The sequence below is a fragment of the Schistocerca cancellata genome, unplaced genomic scaffold (assembly GCF_023864275.1).
Source record: "Schistocerca cancellata isolate TAMUIC-IGC-003103 unplaced genomic scaffold, iqSchCanc2.1 HiC_scaffold_354, whole genome shotgun sequence".
In the NCBI taxonomy this organism is placed as follows: domain Eukaryota; kingdom Metazoa; phylum Arthropoda; class Insecta; order Orthoptera; family Acrididae; genus Schistocerca; species Schistocerca cancellata.
In genome coordinates this window covers 77,087-101,840 of record NW_026046372.1, presented here as the reverse complement: position 1 = coordinate 101,840, position 24,754 = coordinate 77,087, and the positions used below count along the sequence as shown (strand labels likewise).

The 24,754-nt window shown below is 47.6% G+C and overlaps 48 non-coding genes across 48 annotated transcripts; all 48 read right to left on the bottom strand.

The window, feature by feature from the left end:
• Positions 1-270: 270 nt before the first annotated feature.
• Positions 271-343, bottom strand: Trnak-cuu (transfer RNA lysine (anticodon CUU)). The gene has a single exon. It is a non-coding gene; the product is annotated as a tRNA-Lys (tRNA).
• A 440-nt stretch (positions 344-783) lies between these two features.
• Trnar-ucg (transfer RNA arginine (anticodon UCG)) lies at positions 784-856 on the bottom strand. The gene has a single exon. It is a non-coding gene; the product is annotated as a tRNA-Arg (tRNA).
• A 568-nt stretch (positions 857-1,424) lies between these two features.
• Trnat-agu (transfer RNA threonine (anticodon AGU)) lies at positions 1,425-1,496 on the bottom strand. Its single transcript has one exon. It is a non-coding gene; the product is annotated as a tRNA-Thr (tRNA).
• Positions 1,497-1,817: 321 nt separating this feature from the next.
• Trnak-cuu (transfer RNA lysine (anticodon CUU)) lies at positions 1,818-1,890 on the bottom strand. Its single transcript has one exon. It is a non-coding gene; the product is annotated as a tRNA-Lys (tRNA).
• Positions 1,891-2,330: 440 nt separating this feature from the next.
• Trnar-ucg (transfer RNA arginine (anticodon UCG)) lies at positions 2,331-2,403 on the bottom strand. Its single transcript has one exon. It is a non-coding gene; the product is annotated as a tRNA-Arg (tRNA).
• A 556-nt stretch (positions 2,404-2,959) lies between these two features.
• On the bottom strand, positions 2,960-3,031 carry Trnat-agu (transfer RNA threonine (anticodon AGU)). The gene has a single exon. It is a non-coding gene; the product is annotated as a tRNA-Thr (tRNA).
• A 321-nt stretch (positions 3,032-3,352) lies between these two features.
• Trnak-cuu (transfer RNA lysine (anticodon CUU)) lies at positions 3,353-3,425 on the bottom strand. Its single transcript has one exon. It is a non-coding gene; the product is annotated as a tRNA-Lys (tRNA).
• Positions 3,426-3,865: 440 nt separating this feature from the next.
• On the bottom strand, positions 3,866-3,938 carry Trnar-ucg (transfer RNA arginine (anticodon UCG)). The gene has a single exon. It is a non-coding gene; the product is annotated as a tRNA-Arg (tRNA).
• Positions 3,939-4,495: 557 nt separating this feature from the next.
• Positions 4,496-4,567, bottom strand: Trnat-agu (transfer RNA threonine (anticodon AGU)). Its single transcript has one exon. It is a non-coding gene; the product is annotated as a tRNA-Thr (tRNA).
• Positions 4,568-4,888: 321 nt separating this feature from the next.
• Trnak-cuu (transfer RNA lysine (anticodon CUU)) lies at positions 4,889-4,961 on the bottom strand. Its single transcript has one exon. It is a non-coding gene; the product is annotated as a tRNA-Lys (tRNA).
• A 440-nt stretch (positions 4,962-5,401) lies between these two features.
• Positions 5,402-5,474, bottom strand: Trnar-ucg (transfer RNA arginine (anticodon UCG)). Its single transcript has one exon. It is a non-coding gene; the product is annotated as a tRNA-Arg (tRNA).
• A 569-nt stretch (positions 5,475-6,043) lies between these two features.
• On the bottom strand, positions 6,044-6,115 carry Trnat-agu (transfer RNA threonine (anticodon AGU)). The gene has a single exon. It is a non-coding gene; the product is annotated as a tRNA-Thr (tRNA).
• Positions 6,116-6,436: 321 nt separating this feature from the next.
• On the bottom strand, positions 6,437-6,509 carry Trnak-cuu (transfer RNA lysine (anticodon CUU)). Its single transcript has one exon. It is a non-coding gene; the product is annotated as a tRNA-Lys (tRNA).
• Positions 6,510-6,949: 440 nt separating this feature from the next.
• Positions 6,950-7,022, bottom strand: Trnar-ucg (transfer RNA arginine (anticodon UCG)). The gene has a single exon. It is a non-coding gene; the product is annotated as a tRNA-Arg (tRNA).
• Positions 7,023-7,579: 557 nt separating this feature from the next.
• On the bottom strand, positions 7,580-7,651 carry Trnat-agu (transfer RNA threonine (anticodon AGU)). Its single transcript has one exon. It is a non-coding gene; the product is annotated as a tRNA-Thr (tRNA).
• Positions 7,652-7,972: 321 nt separating this feature from the next.
• Trnak-cuu (transfer RNA lysine (anticodon CUU)) lies at positions 7,973-8,045 on the bottom strand. Its single transcript has one exon. It is a non-coding gene; the product is annotated as a tRNA-Lys (tRNA).
• A 440-nt stretch (positions 8,046-8,485) lies between these two features.
• Trnar-ucg (transfer RNA arginine (anticodon UCG)) lies at positions 8,486-8,558 on the bottom strand. Its single transcript has one exon. It is a non-coding gene; the product is annotated as a tRNA-Arg (tRNA).
• Positions 8,559-9,127: 569 nt separating this feature from the next.
• Trnat-agu (transfer RNA threonine (anticodon AGU)) lies at positions 9,128-9,199 on the bottom strand. The gene has a single exon. It is a non-coding gene; the product is annotated as a tRNA-Thr (tRNA).
• Positions 9,200-9,520: 321 nt separating this feature from the next.
• Trnak-cuu (transfer RNA lysine (anticodon CUU)) lies at positions 9,521-9,593 on the bottom strand. The gene has a single exon. It is a non-coding gene; the product is annotated as a tRNA-Lys (tRNA).
• Positions 9,594-10,033: 440 nt separating this feature from the next.
• Positions 10,034-10,106, bottom strand: Trnar-ucg (transfer RNA arginine (anticodon UCG)). The gene has a single exon. It is a non-coding gene; the product is annotated as a tRNA-Arg (tRNA).
• Positions 10,107-10,666: 560 nt separating this feature from the next.
• Positions 10,667-10,738, bottom strand: Trnat-agu (transfer RNA threonine (anticodon AGU)). Its single transcript has one exon. It is a non-coding gene; the product is annotated as a tRNA-Thr (tRNA).
• Positions 10,739-11,059: 321 nt separating this feature from the next.
• Trnak-cuu (transfer RNA lysine (anticodon CUU)) lies at positions 11,060-11,132 on the bottom strand. Its single transcript has one exon. It is a non-coding gene; the product is annotated as a tRNA-Lys (tRNA).
• Positions 11,133-11,572: 440 nt separating this feature from the next.
• Positions 11,573-11,645, bottom strand: Trnar-ucg (transfer RNA arginine (anticodon UCG)). The gene has a single exon. It is a non-coding gene; the product is annotated as a tRNA-Arg (tRNA).
• Positions 11,646-12,214: 569 nt separating this feature from the next.
• Trnat-agu (transfer RNA threonine (anticodon AGU)) lies at positions 12,215-12,286 on the bottom strand. Its single transcript has one exon. It is a non-coding gene; the product is annotated as a tRNA-Thr (tRNA).
• Positions 12,287-12,607: 321 nt separating this feature from the next.
• Positions 12,608-12,680, bottom strand: Trnak-cuu (transfer RNA lysine (anticodon CUU)). Its single transcript has one exon. It is a non-coding gene; the product is annotated as a tRNA-Lys (tRNA).
• Positions 12,681-13,120: 440 nt separating this feature from the next.
• On the bottom strand, positions 13,121-13,193 carry Trnar-ucg (transfer RNA arginine (anticodon UCG)). Its single transcript has one exon. It is a non-coding gene; the product is annotated as a tRNA-Arg (tRNA).
• Positions 13,194-13,750: 557 nt separating this feature from the next.
• Trnat-agu (transfer RNA threonine (anticodon AGU)) lies at positions 13,751-13,822 on the bottom strand. The gene has a single exon. It is a non-coding gene; the product is annotated as a tRNA-Thr (tRNA).
• A 321-nt stretch (positions 13,823-14,143) lies between these two features.
• Trnak-cuu (transfer RNA lysine (anticodon CUU)) lies at positions 14,144-14,216 on the bottom strand. The gene has a single exon. It is a non-coding gene; the product is annotated as a tRNA-Lys (tRNA).
• A 440-nt stretch (positions 14,217-14,656) lies between these two features.
• On the bottom strand, positions 14,657-14,729 carry Trnar-ucg (transfer RNA arginine (anticodon UCG)). The gene has a single exon. It is a non-coding gene; the product is annotated as a tRNA-Arg (tRNA).
• A 557-nt stretch (positions 14,730-15,286) lies between these two features.
• On the bottom strand, positions 15,287-15,358 carry Trnat-agu (transfer RNA threonine (anticodon AGU)). Its single transcript has one exon. It is a non-coding gene; the product is annotated as a tRNA-Thr (tRNA).
• A 321-nt stretch (positions 15,359-15,679) lies between these two features.
• Trnak-cuu (transfer RNA lysine (anticodon CUU)) lies at positions 15,680-15,752 on the bottom strand. The gene has a single exon. It is a non-coding gene; the product is annotated as a tRNA-Lys (tRNA).
• A 440-nt stretch (positions 15,753-16,192) lies between these two features.
• Trnar-ucg (transfer RNA arginine (anticodon UCG)) lies at positions 16,193-16,265 on the bottom strand. Its single transcript has one exon. It is a non-coding gene; the product is annotated as a tRNA-Arg (tRNA).
• Positions 16,266-16,843: 578 nt separating this feature from the next.
• On the bottom strand, positions 16,844-16,915 carry Trnat-agu (transfer RNA threonine (anticodon AGU)). The gene has a single exon. It is a non-coding gene; the product is annotated as a tRNA-Thr (tRNA).
• A 321-nt stretch (positions 16,916-17,236) lies between these two features.
• Trnak-cuu (transfer RNA lysine (anticodon CUU)) lies at positions 17,237-17,309 on the bottom strand. The gene has a single exon. It is a non-coding gene; the product is annotated as a tRNA-Lys (tRNA).
• Positions 17,310-17,749: 440 nt separating this feature from the next.
• On the bottom strand, positions 17,750-17,822 carry Trnar-ucg (transfer RNA arginine (anticodon UCG)). The gene has a single exon. It is a non-coding gene; the product is annotated as a tRNA-Arg (tRNA).
• Positions 17,823-18,373: 551 nt separating this feature from the next.
• Positions 18,374-18,445, bottom strand: Trnat-agu (transfer RNA threonine (anticodon AGU)). The gene has a single exon. It is a non-coding gene; the product is annotated as a tRNA-Thr (tRNA).
• Positions 18,446-18,766: 321 nt separating this feature from the next.
• On the bottom strand, positions 18,767-18,839 carry Trnak-cuu (transfer RNA lysine (anticodon CUU)). The gene has a single exon. It is a non-coding gene; the product is annotated as a tRNA-Lys (tRNA).
• A 440-nt stretch (positions 18,840-19,279) lies between these two features.
• Positions 19,280-19,352, bottom strand: Trnar-ucg (transfer RNA arginine (anticodon UCG)). The gene has a single exon. It is a non-coding gene; the product is annotated as a tRNA-Arg (tRNA).
• Positions 19,353-19,909: 557 nt separating this feature from the next.
• Trnat-agu (transfer RNA threonine (anticodon AGU)) lies at positions 19,910-19,981 on the bottom strand. Its single transcript has one exon. It is a non-coding gene; the product is annotated as a tRNA-Thr (tRNA).
• Positions 19,982-20,302: 321 nt separating this feature from the next.
• Positions 20,303-20,375, bottom strand: Trnak-cuu (transfer RNA lysine (anticodon CUU)). The gene has a single exon. It is a non-coding gene; the product is annotated as a tRNA-Lys (tRNA).
• A 440-nt stretch (positions 20,376-20,815) lies between these two features.
• Trnar-ucg (transfer RNA arginine (anticodon UCG)) lies at positions 20,816-20,888 on the bottom strand. The gene has a single exon. It is a non-coding gene; the product is annotated as a tRNA-Arg (tRNA).
• Positions 20,889-21,463: 575 nt separating this feature from the next.
• Trnat-agu (transfer RNA threonine (anticodon AGU)) lies at positions 21,464-21,535 on the bottom strand. Its single transcript has one exon. It is a non-coding gene; the product is annotated as a tRNA-Thr (tRNA).
• A 323-nt stretch (positions 21,536-21,858) lies between these two features.
• Trnak-cuu (transfer RNA lysine (anticodon CUU)) lies at positions 21,859-21,931 on the bottom strand. Its single transcript has one exon. It is a non-coding gene; the product is annotated as a tRNA-Lys (tRNA).
• Positions 21,932-22,371: 440 nt separating this feature from the next.
• On the bottom strand, positions 22,372-22,444 carry Trnar-ucg (transfer RNA arginine (anticodon UCG)). The gene has a single exon. It is a non-coding gene; the product is annotated as a tRNA-Arg (tRNA).
• Positions 22,445-23,001: 557 nt separating this feature from the next.
• Trnat-agu (transfer RNA threonine (anticodon AGU)) lies at positions 23,002-23,073 on the bottom strand. Its single transcript has one exon. It is a non-coding gene; the product is annotated as a tRNA-Thr (tRNA).
• Positions 23,074-23,394: 321 nt separating this feature from the next.
• Positions 23,395-23,467, bottom strand: Trnak-cuu (transfer RNA lysine (anticodon CUU)). Its single transcript has one exon. It is a non-coding gene; the product is annotated as a tRNA-Lys (tRNA).
• A 440-nt stretch (positions 23,468-23,907) lies between these two features.
• On the bottom strand, positions 23,908-23,980 carry Trnar-ucg (transfer RNA arginine (anticodon UCG)). The gene has a single exon. It is a non-coding gene; the product is annotated as a tRNA-Arg (tRNA).
• A 572-nt stretch (positions 23,981-24,552) lies between these two features.
• Trnat-agu (transfer RNA threonine (anticodon AGU)) lies at positions 24,553-24,624 on the bottom strand. The gene has a single exon. It is a non-coding gene; the product is annotated as a tRNA-Thr (tRNA).
• Between the last annotated feature and the right edge of the window lie 130 nt (positions 24,625-24,754).

Sequence of the window (24,754 nt, the reverse complement as noted above, 5' to 3'; positions counted from 1 at the left end):
GAGCCCTTCAGCTCGAAACGCACCGCATGAGTGACCATTATTTGCATTTAGTTAGCACAGCTGCTGCTTTCCTACACATCTCACACTATATCGATGTACAACTAAAATTCCAAAACAACACATTTATTTCATTTCAGAGTCACTTTCAGCTTCAAATACCGTTCCTCTGATATTCATACGAAGCTAGGCATCGTCGTAACCCGTTACGTTCATTACGCAAGGCTCACGAGAGGGGCGCATGTTGGATCCGCGTAGACACAAAATTTGCGCCGCCCAGTGTGGGGCTCGAACCCACGACCCTGAGATTAAGAGTCTCATGCTCTACCGACTGAGCTAGCCGGGCTGCACGCAACGCGTTACGAGCCATACAATACTGATTTGACCTGCGACCATCTATTGAAGATTCTTTTGACTACAACTTATTTCCTGCTGCCACAAATCAGCTACAATCCTATTCAATGAAAAATTGTCTGCGAAAGGCATCAAATCTGCTTGAAATGATACGTGGCTATCAGCACCATTATTCAACACACATGCTCGACAGTGCGCAGACGCCTGTGGCGTAGCCCTTGGCTCCTGAATCAGATGCAGTAGTTCCAACAAAAACTCTCCTGAACGGCACTGTGCCGAAAACTTCGCTACAGATCACCCTTGTCTTGCTTGTGCTTCTGGTAGACGCCGGTTTTGCAGCCAGGAAGCGGACAGCAGCAACTTCCAACTAGTTTTAGAGTACTCAAACAACACAGTAAAACAGCATGCATCTTTTGCAGAACAGGAAAAACTCGACCGTGACAGGATTCGAACCTGCAATCTTCGGATCCGAAGTCCGACGCCTTATCCATTAGGCCACACGGTCACTGGTGCAGTATACTTCTCCACACACACTTCATTTTCGCCATTTGTACACTTGGCAGAATGAATTTCCCATCTTTGACGCAGTTCTCCATCTCAAATTTCAGTACTAAAAGTACGACGCTACTTCTTGCTGTGTCCCATCGCAAGTTACATTCAAGCCCTTATGACGCTGATCAAACAAGAGGTGGCAAATCAGCTTCAATCGCTTAGTGCCATCTCAGTCGCTTGCAGAAGGTACCTCACCCTATGTGATACAATGGCGAGTTGTCGCTATTACCAAAGCGGCGGCGGCGGCGCCGACGACAACGACGACGACGACGACGACGACGACGACAATCGCGAGGGTCTTTATCAGGGGTAGAAAATACATCACAAGAACTAAGTATTTCACGTCGGCATTCTCCGGAGACTGCCAAAAGCTGCAGATTCTGGTGCCCACTTTAATAGCACCATTCACACTATTCATTTGCGAGAGCATTTCTTAAATACCGCACCCATTCATAATTTTTTTATCCTTGACCGCTTTTTTCGAAAGGGCCACGGTGGGAGGGGCTGTTACAAAATTCATTTGCCTCCTGTGAGGATCGAACTCACGACCTCTGGTTTACTAGACCAGCGCTCTGCCACTGAGCTAAGGAGGCGCCTCCTAGCGCCCTTTTCGGGTACTTTGTTCTTACAGAGTAGTGAATCGGAGCCCTTCAGCTCGAAACGCACCGCATGAGTGACCATTATTTGCATTTAGTTAGCACAGCTGCTGCTTTCCTACACATCTCACACTATATCGATGTACAACTAAAATTCCAAAACAACACATTTATTTCATTTCAGAGTCACTTTCAGCTTCAAATACCGTTCCTCTGATATTCATACGAAGCTAGGCATCGTCGTAACCCGTTACGTTCATTACGCAAGGCTCACGAGAGGGGCGCATGTTGGATCCGCGTAGACACAAAATTTTGCGCCGCCCAGTGTGGGGCTCGAACCCACGACCCTGAGATTAAGAGTCTCATGCTCTACCGACTGAGCTAGCCGGGCTGCACGCAACGCGTTACGAGCCATACAATACTGATTTGACCTGCGACCATCTATTGAAGATTCTTTTGACTACAACTTATTTCCTGCTGCCACAAATCAGCTACAATCCTATTCAATGAAAAATTGTCTGCGAAAGGCATCAAATCTGCTTGAAATGATACGTGGCTATCAGCACCATTATTCAACACACATGCTCGACAGTGCGCAGACGCCTGTGGCGTAGCCCTTGGCTCCTGAATCAGATGCAGTAGTTCCAACAAAAACTCTCCTGAACGGCACTGTGCCGAAAACTTCGCTACAGATCACCCTTGTCTTGCTTGTGCTTCTGGTAGACGCCGGTTTTGCAGCCAGGAAGCGGACAGCAGCAACTTCCAACTAGTTTTAGAGTACTCAAACAACACAGTAAAACAGCATGCATCTTTTGCAGAACAGGAAAAACTCGACCGTGACAGGATTCGAACCTGCAATCTTCGGATCCGAAGTCCGACGCCTTATCCATTAGGCCACACGGTCACTGGTGCAGTATACTTCTCCACACACACTTCATTTTCGCCATTTGTACACTTGGCAGAATGAATTTCCCATCTTTGACGCAGTTCTCCATCTCAAATTTCAGTACTAAAAGTACGACGCTACTTCTTGCTGTGTCCCATCGCAAGTTACATTCAAGCCCTTATGACGCTGATCAAACAAGAGGTGGCAAATCAGCTTCAATCGCTTAGTGCCATCTCAGTCGCTTGCAGAAGGTACCTCACCCTATGTGATACAATGGCGAGTTGTCGCTATTACCAAAGCGGCGGCGGCGGCGCCGACGACGACGACGACGACGACCACAATCGCGAGGGTCTTTATCAGGGGTAGAAATACATCACAAGAACTAAGTATTTCACGTCGGCATTCTCCGGAGACTGCCAAAAGCAGCAGATTCTGGTGCCCACTTTAATAGCACCATTCACACTATTCATTTGCGAGAGCATTTCTTAAATACCGCACCCATTCATAATTTTTTTTATCCTTGACCGCTTTTTTCGAAAGGGCCACGGTGGGAGGGGCTGTTACAAAATTCATTTGCCTCCTGTGAGGATCGAACTCACGACCTCTGGTTTACTAGACCAGCGCTCTGCCACTGAGCTAAGGAGGCGCCTCCTAGCGACCTTTTCGGGTACTTTGTTCTTACAGACTAGTGAATCGGAGCCCTTCAGCTCGAAACGCACCGCATGAGCGACCATTATTTGCATTTAGTTAGCACAGCTGCTGCTTTCCTACACATCTCACACTATATCGATGTACAACTAAAATTCCAAAACAACACATTTATTTCATTTCAGAGTCACTTTCAGCTTCAAATACCGTTCCTCTGATATTCATACGAAGCTAGGCATCGTCGTAACCCGTTACGTTCATTACGCAATGCTCACGAGAGGGGCGCATGTTGGATCCGCGTAGACACAAAATTTTGCGCCGCCCAGCGTGGGGCTCGAACCCACGACCCTGAGATTAAGAGTCTCATGCTCTACCGACTGAGCTAGCCGGGCTGCACGCAACGCGTTACGAGCCATACAATACTGATTTGACCTGCGACCATCTATTGAAGATTCTTTTGACTACAGCTTATTTCCTGCTGCCACAAATCAGCTACAATCCTATTCAATGAAAAATTGTCTCCGAAAGGCATCAAATCTGCTTGAAATGATACGTGGCTATCAGCACCATTATTCAACACACATGCTCGACAGTGCGCAGACGCCTGTGGCGTAGCCCTTGGCTCCTGAATCAGATGCAGTAGTTCCAACAAAAACTCTCCTGAACGGCACTGTGCCGAAAACTTCGCTACAGATCACCCTTGTCTTGCTTGTGCTTCTGGTAGACGCCGGTTTTGCAGCCAGGAAGCGGACAGCAGCAACTTCCAACTAGTTTTAGAGTACTCAAACAACACAGTAAAACAGCATGCATCTTTTGCAGAACAGGAAAAACTCGACCGTGACAGGATTCGAACCTGCAATCTTCGGATCCGAAGTCCGACGCCTTATCCATTAGGCCACACGGTCACTGGTGCAGTATACTTCTCCACACACACTTCATTTTCGCCATTTGTACACTTGGCAGAATGAATTTCCCATCTTTGACGCAGTTCTCCATCTCAAATTTCAGTACTAAAAGTACGACGCTACTTCTTGCTGTGTCCCATCGCAAGTTACATTCAAGCCCTTATGACGCTGATCAAACAAGAGGTGGCAAATCAGCTTCAATCGCTTAGTGCCATCTCAGTCGCTTGCAGAAGGTACCTCACCCTATGTGATACAATGGCGAGTTGTCGCTATTACCAAAGCGGCGGCGGCGGCGCCGACGACGACGACGACGACGACCACAATCGCGAGGGTCTTTATCAGGGGTAGAAAATACATCACAAGAACTAAGTATTTCACGTCGGCATTCTCCGGAGACTGCCAAAAGCCGCAGATTCTGGTGCCCACTTTAATAGCACCATTCACACTATTCATTTGCGAGAGCATTTCTTAAATACCGCACCCATTCATAATTTTTTTTATCCTTGACCGCTTTTTTCGAAAGGGCCACGGTGGGAGGGGCTGTTACAAAATTCATTTGCCTCCTGTGAGGATCGAACTCACGACCTCTGGTTTACTAGACCAGCGCTCTGCCACTGAGCTAAGGAGGCGCCTCCTAGCGCCCTTCTCGGGTACTTTGTTCTTACAGAGTAGTGAATTGGAGCCCTTCAGCTCGAAACGCACCGCATGAGCGACCATTATTTGCATTTAGTTAGCACAGCTGCTGCTTTCCTACACATCTCACACTATATCGATGTACAACTAAAATTCCAAAACAACACATTTATTTCATTTCAGAGTCACTTTCAGCTTCAAATACCGTTCCTCTGATATTCATACGAAGCTAGGCATCGTCGTAACACGTTACGTTCATTACGCAAGGCTCACGAGAGGGGCGCATGTTGGATCCGCGTAGACACAAAATTTTGCGCCGCCCAGCGTGGGGCTCGAACCCACGACCCTGAGATTAAGAGTCTCATGTTCTACCGACTGAGCTAGCCGGGCTGCACGCAACGCGTTACGAGCCATACAATACTGATTTGACCTGCGACCATCTATTGAAGATTCTTTTGACTACAACTTATTTCCTGCTGCCACAAATCAGCTACAATCCTATTCAATGAAAAATTGTCTCCGAAAGGCATCAAATCTGCTTGAAATGATACGTGGCTATCAGCACCATTATTCAACACACATGCTCGACAGTGCGCAGACGCCTGTGGCGTAGCCCTTGGCTCCTGAATCAGATGCAGTAGTTCCAACAAAAACTCTCCTGAACGGCACTGTGCCGAAAACTTCGCTACAGATCACCCTTGTCTTGCTTGTGCTTCTGGTAGACGCCGGTTTTGCAGCCAGGAAGCGGACAGCAGCAACTTCCAACTAGTTTTAGAGTACTCAAACAACACAGTAAAACAGCATGCATCTTTTGCAGAACAGGAAAAACTCGACCGTGACAGGATTCGAACCTGCAATCTTCGGATCCGAAGTCCGACGCCTTATCCATTAGGCCACACGGTCACTGGTGCAGTATACTTCTCCACACACACTTCATTTTCGCCATTTGTACACTTGGCAGAATGAATTTCCCATCTTTGACGCAGTTCTCCATCTCAAATTTCAGTACTAAAAGTACGACGCTACTTCTTGCTGTGTCCCATCGCAAGTTACATTCAAGCCCTTATGACGCTGATCAAACAAGAGGTGGCAAATCAGCTTCAATCGCTTAGTGCCATCTCAGTCGCTTGCAGAAGGTACCTCACCCTATGTGATACAATGGCGAGTTGTCGCTATTACCAAAGCGGCGGCGGCGGCGCCGACGACAACGACGACGACGACGACGACGACGACGACAATCGCGAGGGTCTTTATCAGGGGTAGAAAATACATCACAAGAACTAAGTATTTCACGTCGGCATTCTCCGGAGACTGCCAAAAGCTGCAGATTCTGGTGCCCACTTTAATAGCACCATTCACACTATTCATTTGCGAGAGCATTTCTTAAATACCGCACCCATTCATAATTTTTTTTATCCTTGACCGCTTTTTTCGAAAGGGCCACGGTGGGAGGGGCTGTTACAAAATTCATTTGCCTCCTGTGAGGATCGAACTCACGACCTCTGGTTTACTAGACCAGCGCTCTGCCACTGAGCTAAGGAGGCGCCTCCTAGCGCCCTTTTCGGGTACTTTGTTCTTACAGAGTAGTGAATCGGAGCCCTTCAGCTCGAAACGCACCGCATGAGTGACCATTATTTGCATTTAGTTAGCACAGCTGCTGCTTTCCTACACATCTCACACTATATCGATGTACAACTAAAATTCCAAAACAACACATTTATTTCATTTCAGAGTCACTTTCAGCTTCAAATACCGTTCCTCTGATATTCATACGAAGCTAGGCATCGTCGTAACCCGTTACGTTCATTACGCAAGGCTCACGAGAGGGGCGCATGTTGGATCCGCGTAGACACAAAATTTTGCGCCGCCCAGTGTGGGGCTCGAACCCACGACCCTGAGATTAAGAGTCTCATGCTCTACCGACTGAGCTAGCCGGGCTGCACGCAACGCGTTACGAGCCATACAATACTGATTTGACCTGCGACCATCTATTGAAGATTCTTTTGACTACAACTTATTTCCTGCTGCCACAAATCAGCTACAATCCTATTCAATGAAAAATTGTCTGCGAAAGGCATCAAATCTGCTTGAAATGATACGTGGCTATCAGCACCATTATTCAACACACATGCTCGACAGTGCGCAGACGCCTGTGGCGTAGCCCTTGGCTCCTGAATCAGATGCAGTAGTTCCAACAAAAACTCTCCTGAACGGCACTGTGCCGAAAACTTCGCTACAGATCACCCTTGTCTTGCTTGTGCTTCTGGTAGACGCCGGTTTTGCAGCCAGGAAGCGGACAGCAGCAACTTCCAACTAGTTTTAGAGTACTCAAACAACACAGTAAAACAGCATGCATCTTTTGCAGAACAGGAAAAACTCGACCGTGACAGGATTCGAACCTGCAATCTTCGGATCCGAAGTCCGACGCCTTATCCATTAGGCCACACGGTCACTGGTGCAGTATACTTCTCCACACACACTTCATTTTCGCCATTTGTACACTTGGCAGAATGAATTTCCCATCTTTGACGCAGTTCTCCATCTCAAATTTCAGTACTAAAAGTACGACGCTACTTCTTGCTGTGTCCCATCGCAAGTTACATTCAAGCCCTTATGACGCTGATCAAACAAGAGGTGGCAAATCAGCTTCAATCGCTTAGTGCCATCTCAGTCGCTTGCAGAAGGTACCTCACCCTATGTGATACAATGGCGAGTTGTCGCTATTACCAAAGCGGCGGCGGCGGCGCCGACGACGACGACGACGACGACCACAATCGCGAGGGTCTTTATCAGGGGTAGAAAATACATCACAAGAACTAAGTATTTCACGTCGGCATTCTCCGGAGACTGCCAAAAGCCGCAGATTCTGGTGCCCACTTTAATAGCACCATTCACACTATTCATTTGCGAGAGCATTTCTTAAATACCGCACCCATTCATAATTTTTTTTATCCTTGACCGCTTTTTTCGAAAGGGCCACGGTGGGAGGGGCTGTTACAAAATTCATTTGCCTCCTGTGAGGATCGAACTCACGACCTCTGGTTTACTAGACCAGCGCTCTGCCACTGAGCTAAGGAGGCGCCTCCTAGCGCCCTTCTCGGGTACTTTGTTCTTACAGAGTAGTGAATTGGAGCCCTTCAGCTCGAAACGCACCGCATGAGCGACCATTATTTGCATTTAGTTAGCACAGCTGCTGCTTTCCTACACATCTCACACTATATCGATGTACAACTAAAATTCCAAAACAACACATTTATTTCATTTCAGAGTCACTTTCAGCTTCAAATACCGTTCCTCTGATATTCATACGAAGCTAGGCATCGTCGTAACACGTTACGTTCATTACGCAAGGCTCACGAGAGGGGCGCATGTTGGATCCGCGTAGACACAAAATTTTGCGCCGCCCAGCGTGGGGCTCGAACCCACGACCCTGAGATTAAGAGTCTCATGTTCTACCGACTGAGCTAGCCGGGCTGCACGCAACGCGTTACGAGCCATACAATACTGATTTGACCTGCGACCATCTATTGAAGATTCTTTTGACTACAACTTATTTCCTGCTGCCACAAATCAGCTACAATCCTATTCAATGAAAAATTGTCTCCGAAAGGCATCAAATCTGCTTGAAATGATACGTGGCTATCAGCACCATTATTCAACACACATGCTCGACAGTGCGCAGACGCCTGTGGCGTAGCCCTTGGCTCCTGAATCAGATGCAGTAGTTCCAACAAAAACTCTCCTGAACGGCACTGTGCCGAAAACTTCGCTACAGATCACCCTTGTCTTGCTTGTGCTTCTGGTAGACGCCGGTTTTGCAGCCAGGAAGCGGACAGCAGCAACTTCCAACTAGTTTTAGAGTACTCAAACAACACAGTAAAACAGCATGCATCTTTTGCAGAACAGGAAAAACTCGACCGTGACAGGATTCGAACCTGCAATCTTCGGATCCGAAGTCCGACGCCTTATCCATTAGGCCACACGGTCACTGGTGCAGTATACTTCTCCACACACACTTCATTTTCGCCATTTGTACACTTGGCAGAATGAATTTCCCATCTTTGACGCAGTTCTCCATCTCAAATTTCAGTACTAAAAGTACGACGCTACTTCTTGCTGTGTCCCATCGCAAGTTACATTCAAGCCCTTATGACGCTGATCAAACAAGAGGTGGCAAATCAGCTTCAATCGCTTAGTGCCATCTCAGTCGCTTGCAGAAGGTACCTCACCCTATGTGATACAATGGCGAGTTGTCGCTATTACCAAAGCGGCGGCGGCGGCGCCGACGACAACGACGACGACGACGACGACGACGACGACAATCGCGAGGGTCTTTATCAGGGGTAGAAAATACATCACAAGAACTAAGTATTTCACGTCGGCATTCTCCGGAGACTGCCAAAAGCTGCAGATTCTGGTGCCCACTTTAATAGCACCATTCACACTATTCATTTGCGAGAGCATTTCTTAAATACCGCACCCATTCATAATTTTTTTTATCCTTGACCGCTTTTTTCGAAAGGGCCACGGTGGGAGGGGCTGTTACAAAATTCATTTGCCTCCTGTGAGGATCGAACTCACGACCTCTGGTTTACTAGACCAGCGCTCTGCCACTGAGCTAAGGAGGCGCCTCCTAGCGCCCTTTTCGGGTACTTTGTTCTTACAGAGTAGTGAATCGGAGCCCTTCAGCTCGAAACGCACCGCATGAGTGACCATTATTTGCATTTAGTTAGCACAGCTGCTGCTTTCCTACACATCTCACACTATATCGATGTACAACTAAAATTCCAAAACAACACATTTATTTCATTTCAGAGTCACTTTCAGCTTCAAATACCGTTCCTCTGATATTCATACGAAGCTAGGCATCGTCGTAACCCGTTACGTTCATTACGCAAGGCTCACGAGAGGGGCGCATGTTGGATCCGCGTAGACACAAAATTTTGCGCCGCCCAGTGTGGGGCTCGAACCCACGACCCTGAGATTAAGAGTCTCATGCTCTACCGACTGAGCTAGCCGGGCTGCACGCAACGCGTTACGAGCCATACAATACTGATTTGACCTGCGACCATCTATTGAAGATTCTTTTGACTACAACTTATTTCCTGCTGCCACAAATCAGCTACAATCCTATTCAATGAAAAATTGTCTGCGAAAGGCATCAAATCTGCTTGAAATGATACGTGGCTATCAGCACCATTATTCAACACACATGCTCGACAGTGCGCAGACGCCTGTGGCGTAGCCCTTGGCTCCTGAATCAGATGCAGTAGTTCCAACAAAAACTCTCCTGAACGGCACTGTGCCGAAAACTTCGCTACAGATCACCCTTGTCTTGCTTGTGCTTCTGGTAGACGCCGGTTTTGCAGCCAGGAAGCGGACAGCAGCAACTTCCAACTAGTTTTAGAGTACTCAAACAACACAGTAAAACAGCATGCATCTTTTGCAGAACAGGAAAAACTCGACCGTGACAGGATTCGAACCTGCAATCTTCGGATCCGAAGTCCGACGCCTTATCCATTAGGCCACACGGTCACTGGTGCAGTATACTTCTCCACACACACTTCATTTTCGCCATTTGTACACTTGGCAGAATGAATTTCCCATCTTTGACGCAGTTCTCCATCTCAAATTTCAGTACTAAAAGTACGACGCTACTTCTTGCTGTGTCCCATCGCAAGTTACATTCAAGCCCTTATGACGCTGATCAAACAAGAGGTGGCAAATCAGCTTCAATCGCTTAGTGCCATCTCAGTCGCTTGCAGAAGGTACCTCACCCTATGTGATACAATGGCGAGTTGTCGCTATTACCAAAGCGGCGGCGGCGGCGCCGACGACGACGACGACGACGACGACCACAATCGCGAGGGTCTTTATCAGGGGTAGAAAATACATCACAAGAACTAAGTATTTCACGTCGGCATTCTCCGGAGACTGCCAAAAGCAGCAGATTCTGGTGCCCACTTTAATAGCACCATTCACACTATTCATTTGCGAGAGCATTTCTTAAATACCGCACCCATTCATAATTTTTTTTATCCTTGACCGCTTTTTTCGAAAGGGCCACGGTGGGAGGGGCTGTTACAAAATTCATTTGCCTCCTGTGAGGATCGAACTCACGACCTCTGGTTTACTAGACCAGCGCTCTGCCACTGAGCTAAGGAGGCGCCTCCTAGCGACCTTTTCGGGTACTTTGTTCTTACAGACTAGTGAATCGGAGCCCTTCAGCTCGAAACGCACCGCATGAGCGACCATTATTTGCATTTAGTTAGCACAGCTGCTGCTTTCCTACACATCTCACACTATATCGATGTACAACTAAAATTCCAAAACAACACATTTATTTCATTTCAGAGTCACTTTCAGCTTCAAATACCGTTCCTCTGATATTCATACGAAGCTAGGCATCGTCGTAACCCGTTACGTTCATTACGCAATGCTCACGAGAGGGGCGCATGTTGGATCCGCGTAGACACAAAATTTTGCGCCGCCCAGCGTGGGGCTCGAACCCACGACCCTGAGATTAAGAGTCTCATGTTCTACCGACTGAGCTAGCCGGGCTGCACGCAACGCGTTACGAGCCATACAATACTGATTTGACCTGCGACCATCTATTGAAGATTCTTTTGACTACAACTTATTTCCTGCTGCCACAAATCAGCTACAATCCTATTCAATGAAAAATTGTCTCCGAAAGGCATCAAATCTGCTTGAAATGATACGTGGCTATCAGCACCATTATTCAACACACATGCTCGACAGTGCGCAGACGCCTGTGGCGTAGCCCTTGGCTCCTGAATCAGATGCAGTAGTTCCAACAAAAACTCTCCTGAACGGCACTGTGCCGAAAACTTCGCTACAGATCACCCTTGTCTTGCTTGTGCTTCTGGTAGACGCCGGTTTTGCAGCCAGGAAGCGGACAGCAGCAACTTCCAACTAGTTTTAGAGTACTCAAACAACACAGTAAAACAGCATGCATCTTTTGCAGAACAGGAAAAACTCGACCGTGACAGGATTCGAACCTGCAATCTTCGGATCCGAAGTCCGACGCCTTATCCATTAGGCCACACGGTCACTGGTGCAGTATACTTCTCCACACACACTTCATTTTCGCCATTTGTACACTTGGCAGAATGAATTTCCCATCTTTGACGCAGTTCTCCATCTCAAATTTCAGTACTAAAAGTACGACGCTACTTCTTGCTGTGTCCCATCGCAAGTTACATTCAAGCCCTTATGACGCTGATCAAACAAGAGGTGGCAAATCAGCTTCAATCGCTTAGTGCCATCTCAGTCGCTTGCAGAAGGTACCTCACCCTATGTGATACAATGGCGAGTTGTCGCTATTACCAAAGCGGCGGCGGCGGCGCCGACGACAACGACGACGACGACGACGACGACGACGACAATCGCGAGGGTCTTTATCAGGGGTAGAAAATACATCACAAGAACTAAGTATTTCACGTCGGCATTCTCCGGAGACTGCCAAAAGCTGCAGATTCTGGTGCCCACTTTAATAGCACCATTCACACTATTCATTTGCGAGAGCATTTCTTAAATACCGCACCCATTCATAATTTTTTTTATCCTTGACCGCTTTTTTCGAAAGGGCCACGGTGGGAGGGGCTGTTACAAAATTCATTTGCCTCCTGTGAGGATCGAACTCACGACCTCTGGTTTACTAGACCAGCGCTCTGCCACTGAGCTAAGGAGGCGCCTCCTAGCGCCCTTTTCGGGTACTTTGTTCTTACAGAGTAGTGAATCGGAGCCCTTCAGCTCGAAACGCACCGCATGAGTGACCATTATTTGCATTTAGTTAGCACAGCTGCTGCTTTCCTACACATCTCACACTATATCGATGTACAACTAAAATTCCAAAACAACACATTTATTTCATTTCAGAGTCACTTTCAGCTTCAAATACCGTTCCTCTGATATTCATACGAAGCTAGGCATCGTCGTAACCCGTTACGTTCATTACGCAAGGCTCACGAGAGGGGCGCATGTTGGATCCGCGTAGACACAAAATTTTGCGCCGCCCAGTGTGGGGCTCGAACCCACGACCCTGAGATTAAGAGTCTCATGCTCTACCGACTGAGCTAGCCGGGCTGCACGCAACGCGTTACGAGCCATACAATACTGATTTGACCTGCGACCATCTATTGAAGATTCTTTTGACTACAACTTATTTCCTGCTGCCACAAATCAGCTACAATCCTATTCAATGAAAAATTGTCTGCGAAAGGCATCAAATCTGCTTGAAATGATACGTGGCTATCAGCACCATTATTCAACACACATGCTCGACAGTGCGCAGACGCCTGTGGCGTAGCCCTTGGCTCCTGAATCAGATGCAGTAGTTCCAACAAAAACTCTCCTGAACGGCACTGTGCCGAAAACTTCGCTACAGATCACCCTTGTCTTGCTTGTGCTTCTGGTAGACGCCGGTTTTGCAGCCAGGAAGCGGACAGCAGCAACTTCCAACTAGTTTTAGAGTACTCAAACAACACAGTAAAACAGCATGCATCTTTTGCAGAACAGGAAAAACTCGACCGTGACAGGATTCGAACCTGCAATCTTCGGATCCGAAGTCCGACGCCTTATCCATTAGGCCACACGGTCACTGGTGCAGTATACTTCTCCACACACACTTCATTTTCGCCATTTGTACACTTGGCAGAATGAATTTCCCATCTTTGACGCAGTTCTCCATCTCAAATTTCAGTACTAAAAGTACGACGCTACTTCTTGCTGTGTCCCATCGCAAGTTACATTCAAGCCCTTATGACGCTGATCAAACAAGAGGTGGCAAATCAGCTTCAATCGCTTAGTGCCATCTCAGTCGCTTGCAGAAGGTACCTCACCCTATGTGATACAATGGCGAGTTGTCGCTATTACCAAAGCGGCGGCGGCGGCGCCGACGACGACGACGACGACGACCACAATCGCGAGGGTCTTTATCAGGGGTAGAAAATACATCACAAGAACTAAGTATTTCACGTCGGCATTCTCCGGAGACTGCCAAAAGCAGCAGATTCTGGTGCCCACTTTAATAGCACCATTCACACTATTCATTTGCGAGAGCATTTCTTAAATACCGCACCCATTCATAATTTTTTTTATCCTTGACCGCTTTTTTCGAAAGGGCCACGGTGGGAGGGGCTGTTACAAAATTCATTTGCCTCCTGTGAGGATCGAACTCACGACCTCTGGTTTACTAGACCAGCGCTCTGCCACTGAGCTAAGGAGGCGCCTCCTAGCGACCTTTTCGGGTACTTTGTTCTTACAGACTAGTGAATCGGAGCCCTTCAGCTCGAAACGCACCGCATGAGCGACCATTATTTGCATTTAGTTAGCACAGCTGCTGCTTTCCTACACATCTCACACTATATCGATGTACAACTAAAATTCCAAAACAACACATTTATTTCATTTCAGAGTCACTTTCAGCTTCAAATACCGTTCCTCTGATATTCATACGAAGCTAGGCATCGTCGTAACCCGTTACGTTCATTACGCAATGCTCACGAGAGGGGCGCATGTTGGATCCGCGTAGACACAAAATTTTGCGCCGCCCAGCGTGGGGCTCGAACCCACGACCCTGAGATTAAGAGTCTCATGCTCTACCGACTGAGCTAGCCGGGCTGCACGCAACGCGTTACGAGCCATACAATACTGATTTGACCTGCGACCATCTATTGAAGATTCTTTTGACTACAGCTTATTTCCTGCTGCCACAAATCAGCTACAATCCTATTCAATGAAAAATTGTCTCCGAAAGGCATCAAATCTGCTTGAAATGATACGTGGCTATCAGCACCATTATTCAACACACATGCTCGACAGTGCGCAGACGCCTGTGGCGTAGCCCTTGGCTCCTGAATCAGATGCAGTAGTTCCAACAAAAACTCTCCTGAACGGCACTGTGCCGAAAACTTCGCTACAGATCACCCTTGTCTTGCTTGTGCTTCTGGTAGACGCCGGTTTTGCAGCCAGGAAGCGGACAGCAGCAACTTCCAACTAGTTTTAGAGTACTCAAACAACACAGTAAAACAGCATGCATCTTTTGCAGAACAGGAAAAACTCGACCGTGACAGGATTCGAACCTGCAATCTTCGGATCCGAAGTCCGACGCCTTATCCATTAGGCCACACGGTCACTGGTGCAGTATACTTCTCCACACACACTTCATTTTCGCCATTTGTACACTTGGCAGAATGAATTTCCCATCTTTGACGCAGTTCTCCATCTCAAATTTCAGTACTAAAAGTACGACGCTACTTCTTGCTGTGTCCCATCGCAAGTTACATTCAAGCCCTTATGACGCTGATCAAACAAGAGGTGGCAAATCAGCTTCAATCGCTTAGTGCCATCTCAGTCGCTTGCAGAAGGTACCTCACCCTATGTGATACAATGGCGAGTTGTCGCTATTACCAAAGCGGCGGCGGCGGCGCCGACGACGACGACGACGACGACCACAATCGCGAGGGTCTTTATCAGGGGTAGAAAATACATCACAAGAACTAAGTATTTCACGTCGGCATTCTCCGGAGACTGCCAAAAGCCGCAGATTCTGGTGCCCACTTTAATAGCACCATTCACACTATTCATTTGCGAGAGCATTTCTTAAATACCGCACCCATTCATAATTTTTTTTATCCTTGACCGCTTTTTTCGAAAGGGCCACGGTGGGAGGGGCTGTTACAAAATTCATTTGCCTCCTGTGAGGATCGAACTCACGACCTCTGGTTTACTAGACCAGCGCTCTGCCACTGAGCTAAGAAGGCGCCTCCTAGCGCCCTTCTCGGGTACTTTGTTCTTACAGAGTAGTGAATTGGAGCCCTTCAGCTCGAAACGCACCGCATGAGCGACCATTATTTGCATTTAGTTAGCACAGCTGCTGCTTTCCTACACATCTCACACTATATCGATGTACAACTAAAATTCCAAAACAACACATTTATTTCATTTCAGAGTCACTTTCAGCTTCAAATACCGTTCCTCTGATATTCATACGAAGCTAGGCATCGTCGTAACACGTTACGTTCATTACGCAAGGCTCACGAGAGGGGCGCATGTTGGATCCGCGTAGACACAAAATTTTGCGCCGCCCAGCGTGGGGCTCGAACCCACGACCCTGAGATTAAGAGTCTCATGTTCTACCGACTGAGCTAGCCGGGCTGCACGCAACGCGTTACGAGCCATACAATACTGATTTGACCTGCGACCATCTATTGAAGATTCTTTTGACTACAACTTATTTCCTGCTGCCACAAATCAGCTACAATCCTATTCAATGAAAAATTGTCTCCGAAAGGCATCAAATCTGCTTGAAATGATACGTGGCTATCAGCACCATTATTCAACACACATGCTCGACAGTGCGCAGACGCCTGTGGCGTAGCCCTTGGCTCCTGAATCAGATGCAGTAGTTCCAACAAAAACTCTCCTGAACGGCACTGTGCCGAAAACTTCGCTACAGATCACCCTTGTCTTGCTTGTGCTTCTGGTAGACGCCGGTTTTGCAGCCAGGAAGCGGACAGCAGCAACTTCCAACTAGTTTTAGAGTACTCAAACAACACAGTAAAACAGCATGCATCTTTTGCAGAACAGGAAAAACTCGACCGTGACAGGATTCGAACCTGCAATCTTCGGATCCGAAGTCCGACGCCTTATCCATTAGGCCACACGGTCACTGGTGCAGTATACTTCTCCACACACACTTCATTTTCGCCATTTGTACACTTGGCAGAATGAATTTCCCATCTTTGACGCAGTTCTCCATCTCAAATTTCAGTACTAAAAGTACGACGCTACTTCTTGCTGTGTCCCATCGCAAGTTACATTCAAGCCCTTATGACGCTGATCAAACAAGAGGTGGCAAATCAGCTTCAATCGCTTAGTGCCATCTCAGTCGCTTGCAGAAGGTACCTCACCCTATGTGATACAATGGCGAGTTGTCGCTATTACCAAAGCGGCGGCGGCGGCGCCGACGACGACGACGACGACGACGACGACGACGACGACGACGACGACAATCGCGAGGGTCTTTATCAGGGGTAGAAAATACATCACAAGAACTAAGTATTTCACGTCGGCATTCTCCGGAGACTGCCAAAAGCTGCAGATTCTGGTGCCCACTTTAATAGCACCATTCACACTATTCATTTGCGAGAGCATTTCTTAAATACCGCACCCATTCATAATTTTTTTTATCCTTGACCGCTTTTTTCGAAAGGGCCACGGTGGGAGGGGCTGTTACAAAATTCATTTGCCTCCTGTGAGGATCGAACTCACGACCTCTGGTTTACTAGACCAGCGCTCTGCCACTGAGCTAAGGAGGCGCCTCCTAGCGCCCTTTTCGGGTACTTTGTTCTTACAGAGTAGTGAATCGGAGCCCTTCAGCTCGAAACGCACCGCATGAGTGACCATTATTTGCATTTAGTTAGCACAGCTGCTGCTTTCCTACACATCTCACACTATATCGATGTACAACTAAAATTCCAAAACAACACATTTATTTCATTTCAGAGTCACTTTCAGCTTCAAATACCGTTCCTCTGATATTCATACGAAGCTAGGCATCGTCGTAACCCGTTACGTTCATTACGCAAGGCTCACGAGAGGGGCGCATGTTGGATCCGCGTAGACACAAAATTTTGCGCCGCCCAGTGTGGGGCTCGAACCCACGACCCTGAGATTAAGAGTCTCATGCTCTACCGACTGAGCTAGCCGGGCTGCACGCAACGCGTTACGAGCCATACAATACTGATTTGACCTGCGACCATCTATTGAAGATTCTTTTGACTACAACTTATTTCCTGCTGCCACAAATCAGCTACAATCCTATTCAATGAAAAATTGTCTGCGAAAGGCATCAAATCTGCTTGAAATGATACGTGGCTATCAGCACCATTATTCAACACACATGCTCGACAGTGCGCAGACGCCTGTGGCGTAGCCCTTGGCTCCTGAATCAGATGCAGTAGTTCCAACAAAAACTCTCCTGAACGGCACTGTGCCGAAAACTTCGCTACAGATCACCCTTGTCTTGCTTGTGCTTCTGGTAGACGCCGGTTTTGCAGCCAGGAAGCGGACAGCAGCAACTTCCAACTAGTTTTAGAGTACTCAAACAACACAGTAAAACAGCATGCATCTTTTGCAGAACAGGAAAAACTCGACCGTGACAGGATTCGAACCTGCAATCTTCGGATCCGAAGTCCGACGCCTTATCCATTAGGCCACACGGTCACTGGTGCAGTATACTTCTCCACACACACTTCATTTTCGCCATTTGTACACTTGGCAGAATGAATTTCCCATCTTTGACGCAGTTCTCCATCTCAAATTTCAGTACTAAAAGTACGACGCTACTTCTTGCTGTGTCCCATCGCAAGTTACATTCAAGCCCTTATGACGCTGATCAAACAAGAGGTGGCAAATCAGCTTCAATCGCTTAGTGCCATCTCAGTCGCTTGCAGAAGGTACCTCACCCTATGTGATACAATGGCGAGTTGTCGCTATTACCAAAGCGGCGGCGGCGGCGCCGACGACGACGACGACCACAATCGCGAGGGTCTTTATCAGGGGTAGAAAATACATCACAAGAACTAAGTATTTCACGTCGGCATTCTCCGGAGACTGCCAAAAGCCGCAGATTCTGGTGCCCACTTTAATAGCACCATTCACACTATTCATTTGCGAGAGCATTTCTTAAATACCGCACCCATTCATAATTTTTTTTATCCTTGACCGCTTTTTTCGAAAGGGCCACGGTGGGAGGGGCTGTTACAAAATTCATTTGCCTCCTGTGAGGATCAAACTCACGACCTCTGGTTTACTAGACCAGCGCTCTGCCACTGAGCTAAGGAGGCGCCTCCTAGCGCCCTTTTCGGGTACTTTGTTCTTACAGAGTAGTGAATCGGAGCCCTTCAGCTCGAAACGCACCGCATGAGCGACCATTATTTGCATTTAGTTAGCACAGCTGCTGCTTTCCTACACATCTCACACTATATCGATGTACAACTAAAATTCCAAAACAACACATTTATTTCATTTCAGAGTCACTTTCAGCTTCAAATACCGTTCCTCTGATATTCATACGAAGCTAGGCATCGTCGTAACCCGTTACGTTCATTACGCAAGGCTCACGAGAGGGGCGCATGTTGGATCCGCGTAGACACAAAATTTTGCGCCGCCCAGTGTGGGGCTCGAACCCACGACCCTGAGATTAAGAGTCTCATGCTCTACCGACTGAGCTAGCCGGGCTGCACGCAACGCGTTACGAGCCATACAATACTGATTTGACCTGCGACCATCTATTGAAGATTCTTTTGACTACAACTTATTTCCTGCTGCCACAAATCAGCTACAATCCTATTCAATGAAAAATTGTCTGCGAAAGGCATCAAATCTGCTTGAAATGATACGTGGCTATCAGCACCATTATTCAACACACATGCTCGACAGTGCGCAGACGCCTGTGGCGTAGCCCTTGGCTCCTGAATCAGATGCAGTAGTTCCAACAAAAACTCTCCTGAACGGCACTGTGCCGAAAACTTCGCTACAGATCACCCTTGTCTTGCTTGTGCTTCTGGTAGACGCCGGTTTTGCAGCCAGGAAGCGGACAGCAGCAACTTCCAACTAGTTTTAGAGTACTCAAACAACACAGTAAAACAGCATGCATCTTTTGCAGAACAGGAAAAACTCGACCGTGACAGGATTCGAACCTGCAATCTTCGGATCCGAAGTCCGACGCCTTATCCATTAGGCCACACGGTCACTGGTGCAGTATACTTCTCCACACACACTTCATTTTCGCCATTTGTACACTTGGCAGAATGAATTTCCCATCTTTGACGCAGTTCTCCATCTCAAATTTCAGTACTAAAAGTACGACGCTACTTCTTGCTGTGTCCCATCGCAAGTTACATTCAAGCCCTTATGACGCTGATCAAACAAGAGGTGGCAAATCAGCTTCAATCGCTTAGTGCCATCTCAGTCGCTTGCAGAAGGTACCTCACCCTATGTGATACAATGGCGAGTTGTCGCTATTACCAAAGCGGCGGCGGCGGCGCCGACGACGACGACGACGACGACCACAATCGCGAGGGTCTTTATCAGGGGTAGAAAATACATCACAAGAACTAAGTATTTCACGTCGGCATTCTCCGGAGACTGCCAAAAGCCGCAGATTCTGGTGCCCACTTTAATAGCACCATTCACACTATTCATTTGCGAGAGCATTTCTTAAATACCGCACCCATTCATAATTTTTTTTATCCTTGACCGCTTTTTTCGAAAGGGCCACGGTGGGAGGGGCTGTTACAAAATTCATTTGCCTCCTGTGAGGATCGAACTCACGACCTCTGGTTTACTAGACCAGCGCTCTGCCACTGAGCTAAGGAGGCGCCTCCTAGCGCCCTTCTCGGGTACTTTGTTCTTACAGAGTAGTGAATTGGAGCCCTTCAGCTCGAAACGCACCGCATGAGCGACCATTATTTGCATTTAGTTAGCACAGCTGCTGCTTTCCTACACATCTCACACTATATCGATGTACAACTAAAATTCCAAAACAACACATTTATTTCATTTCAGAGTCACTTTCAGCTTCAAATACCGTTCCTCTGATATTCATACGAAGCTAGGCATCGTCGTAACACGTTACGTTCATTACGCAAGGCTCACGAGAGGGGCGCATGTTGGATCCGCGTAGACACAAAATTTTGCGCCGCCCAGCGTGGGGCTCGAACCCACGACCCTGAGATTAAGAGTCTCATGTTCTACCGACTGAGCTAGCCGGGCTGCACGCAACGCGTTACGAGCCATACAATACTGATTTGACCTGCGACCATCTATTGAAGATTCTTTTGACTACAACTTATTTCCTGCTGCCACAAATCAGCTACAATCCTATTCAATGAAAAATTGTCTCCGAAAGGCATCAAATCTGCTTGAAATGATACGTGGCTATCAGCACCATTATTCAACACACATGCTCGACAGTGCGCAGACGCCTGTGGCGTAGCCCTTGGCTCCTGAATCAGATGCAGTAGTTCCAACAAAAACTCTCCTGAACGGCACTGTGCCGAAAACTTCGCTACAGATCACCCTTGTCTTGCTTGTGCTTCTGGTAGACGCCGGTTTTGCAGCCAGGAAGCGGACAGCAGCAACTTCCAACTAGTTTTAGAGTACTCAAACAACACAGTAAAACAGCATGCATCTTTTGCAGAACAGGAAAAACTCGACCGTGACAGGATTCGAACCTGCAATCTTCGGATCCGAAGTCCGACGCCTTATCCATTAGGCCACACGGTCACTGGTGCAGTATACTTCTCCACACACACTTCATTTTCGCCATTTGTACACTTGGCAGAATGAATTTCCCATCTTTGACGCAGTTCTCCATCTCAAATTTCAGTACTAAAAGTACGACGCTACTTCTTGCTGTGTCCCATCGCAAGTTACATTCAAGCCCTTATGACGCTGATCAAACAAGAGGTGGCAAATCAGCTTCAATCGCTTAGTGCCATCTCAGTCGCTTGCAGAAGGTACCTCACCCTATGTGATACAATGGCGAGTTGTCGCTATTACCAAAGCGGCGGCGGCGGCGCCGACGACGACGACGACGACGACGACGACGACGACGACGACGACAATCGCGAGGGTCTTTATCAGGGGTAGAAAATACATCACAAGAACTAAGTATTTCACGTCGGCATTCTCCGGAGACTGCCAAAAGCTGCAGATTCTGGTGCCCACTTTAATAGCACCATTCACACTATTCATTTGCGAGAGCATTTCTTAAATACCGCACCCATTCATAATTTTTTTTATCCTTGACCGCTTTTTTCGAAAGGGCCACGGTGGGAGGGGCTGTTACAAAATTCATTTGCCTCCTGTGAGGATCGAACTCACGACCTCTGGTTTACTAGACCAGCGCTCTGCCACTGAGCTAAGGAGGCGCCTCCTAGCGCCCTTTTCGGGTACTTTGTTCTTACAGAGTAGTGAATCGGAGCCCTTCAGCTCGAAACGCACCGCATGAGTGACCATTATTTGCATTTAGTTAGCACAGCTGCTGCTTTCCTACACATCTCACACTATATATCGATGTACAACTAAAATTCCAAAACAACACATTTATTTCATTTCAGAGTCACTTTCAGCTTCAAATACCGTTCCTCTGATATTCATACGAAGCTAGGCATCGTCGTAACCCGTTACGTTCATTACGCAAGGCTCACGAGAGGGGCGCATGTTGGATCCGCGTAGACACAAAATTTTGCGCCGCCCAGTGTGGGGCTCGAACCCACGACCCTGAGATTAAGAGTCTCATGCTCTACCGACTGAGCTAGCCGGGCTGCACGCAACGCGTTACGAGCCATACAATACTGATTTGACCTGCGACCATCTATTGAAGATTCTTTTGACTACAACTTATTTCCTGCTGCCACAAATCAGCTACAATCCTATTCAATGAAAAATTGTCTGCGAAAGGCATCAAATCTGCTTGAAATGATACGTGGCTATCAGCACCATTATTCAACACACATGCTCGACAGTGCGCAGACGCCTGTGGCGTAGCCCTTGGCTCCTGAATCAGATGCAGTAGTTCCAACAAAAACTCTCCTGAACGGCACTGTGCCGAAAACTTCGCTACAGATCACCCTTGTCTTGCTTGTGCTTCTGGTAGACGCCGGTTTTGCAGCCAGGAAGCGGACAGCAGCAACTTCCAACTAGTTTTAGAGTACTCAAACAACACAGTAAAACAGCATGCATCTTTTGCAGAACAGGAAAAACTCGACCGTGACAGGATTCGAACCTGCAATCTTCGGATCCGAAGTCCGACGCCTTATCCATTAGGCCACACGGTCACTGGTGCAGTATACTTCTCCACACACACTTCATTTTCGCCATTTGTACACTTGGCAGAATGAATTTCCCATCTTTGACGCAGTTCTCCATCTCAAATTTCAGTACTAAAAGTACGACGCTACTTCTTGCTGTGTCCCATCGCAAGTTACATTCAAGCCCTTATGACGCTGATCAAACAAGAGGTGGCAAATCAGCTTCAATCGCTTAGTGCCATCTCAGTCGCTTGCAGAAGGTACCTCACCCTATGTGATACAATGGCGAGTTGTCGCTATTACCAAAGCGGCGGCGGCGGCGCCGACGACGACGACGACGACGACCACAATCGCGAGGGTCTTTATCAGGGGTAGAAAATACATCACAAGAACTAAGTATTTCACGTCGGCATTCTCCGGAGACTGCCAAAAGCAGCAGATTCTGGTGCCCACTTTAATAGCACCATTCACACTATTCATTTGCGAGAGCATTTCTTAAATACCGCACCCATTCATAATTTTTTTTATCCTTGACCGCTTTTTTCGAAAGGGCCACGGTGGGAGGGGCTGTTACAAAATTCATTTGCCTCCTGTGAGGATCGAACTCACGACCTCTGGTTTACTAGACCAGCGCTCTGCCACTGAGCTAAGGAGGCGCCTCCTAGCGACCTTTTCGGGTACTTTGTTCTTACAGACTAGTGAATCGGAGCCCTTCAGCTCGAAACGCACCGCATGAGCGACCATTATTTGCATTTAGTTAGCACAGCTGCTGCTTTCCTACACATCTCACACTATATCGATGTACAACTAAAATTCCAAAACAACACATTTATTTCATTTCAGAGTCACTTTCAGCTTCAAATACCGTTCCTCTGATATTCATACGAAGCTAGGCATCGTCGTAACCCGTTACGTTCATTACGCAATGCTCACGAGAGGGGCGCATGTTGGATCCGCGTAGACACAAAATTTTGCGCCGCCCAGCGTGGGGCTCGAACCCACGACCCTGAGATTAAGAGTCTCATGCTCTACCGACTGAGCTAGCCGGGCTGCACGCAACGCGTTACGAGCCATACAATACTGATTTGACCTGCGACCATCTATTGAAGATTCTTTTGACTACAGCTTATTTCCTGCTGCCACAAATCAGCTACAATCCTATTCAATGAAAAATTGTCTCCGAAAGGCATCAAATCTGCTTGAAATGATACGTGGCTATCAGCACCATTATTCAACACACATGCTCGACAGTGCGCAGACGCCTGTGGCGTAGCCCTTGGCTCCTGAATCAGATGCAGTAGTTCCAACAAAAACTCTCCTGAACGGCACTGTGCCGAAAACTTCGCTACAGATCACCCTTGTCTTGCTTGTGCTTCTGGTAGACGCCGGTTTTGCAGCCAGGAAGCGGACAGCAGCAACTTCCAACTAGTTTTAGAGTACTCAAACAACACAGTAAAACAGCATGCATCTTTTGCAGAACAGGAAAAACTCGACCGTGACAGGATTCGAACCTGCAATCTTCGGATCCGAAGTCCGACGCCTTATCCATTAGGCCACACGGTCACTGGTGCAGTATACTTCTCCACACACACTTCATTTTCGCCATTTGTACACTTGGCAGAATGAATTTCCCATCTTTGACGCAGTTCTCCATCTCAAATTTCAGTACTAAAAGTACGACGCTACTTCTTGCTGTGTCCCATCGCAAGTTACATTCAAGCCCTTATGACGCTGATCAAACAAGAGGTGGCAAATCAGCTTCAATCGCTTAGTGCCATCTCAGTCGCTTGCAGAAGGTACCTCACCCTATGTGATACAATGGCGAGTTGTCGCTATTACCAAAGCGGCGGCGGCGGCGCCGACGACGACGACGACGACGACGACGACGACGACGACGACAATCGCGAGGGTCTTTATCAGGGGTAGAAAATACATCACAAGAACTAAGTATTTCACGTCGGCATTCTCCGGAGACTGCCAAAAGCTGCAGATTCTGGTGCCCACTTTAATAGCACCATTCACACTATTCATTTGCGAGAGCATTTCTTAAATACCGCACCCATTCATAATTTTTTTTATCCTTGACCGCTTTTTTCGAAAGGGCCACGGTGGGAGGGGCTGTTACAAAATTCATTTGCCTCCTGTGAGGATCGAACTCACGACCTCTGGTTTACTAGACCAGCGCTCTGCCACTGAGCTAAGGAGGCGCCTCCTAGCGCCCTTTTCGGGTACTTTGTTCTTACAGAGTAGTGAATCGGAGCCCTTCAGCTCGAAACGCACCGCATGAGTGACCATTATTTGCATTTAGTTAGCACAGCTGCTGCTTTCCTACACATC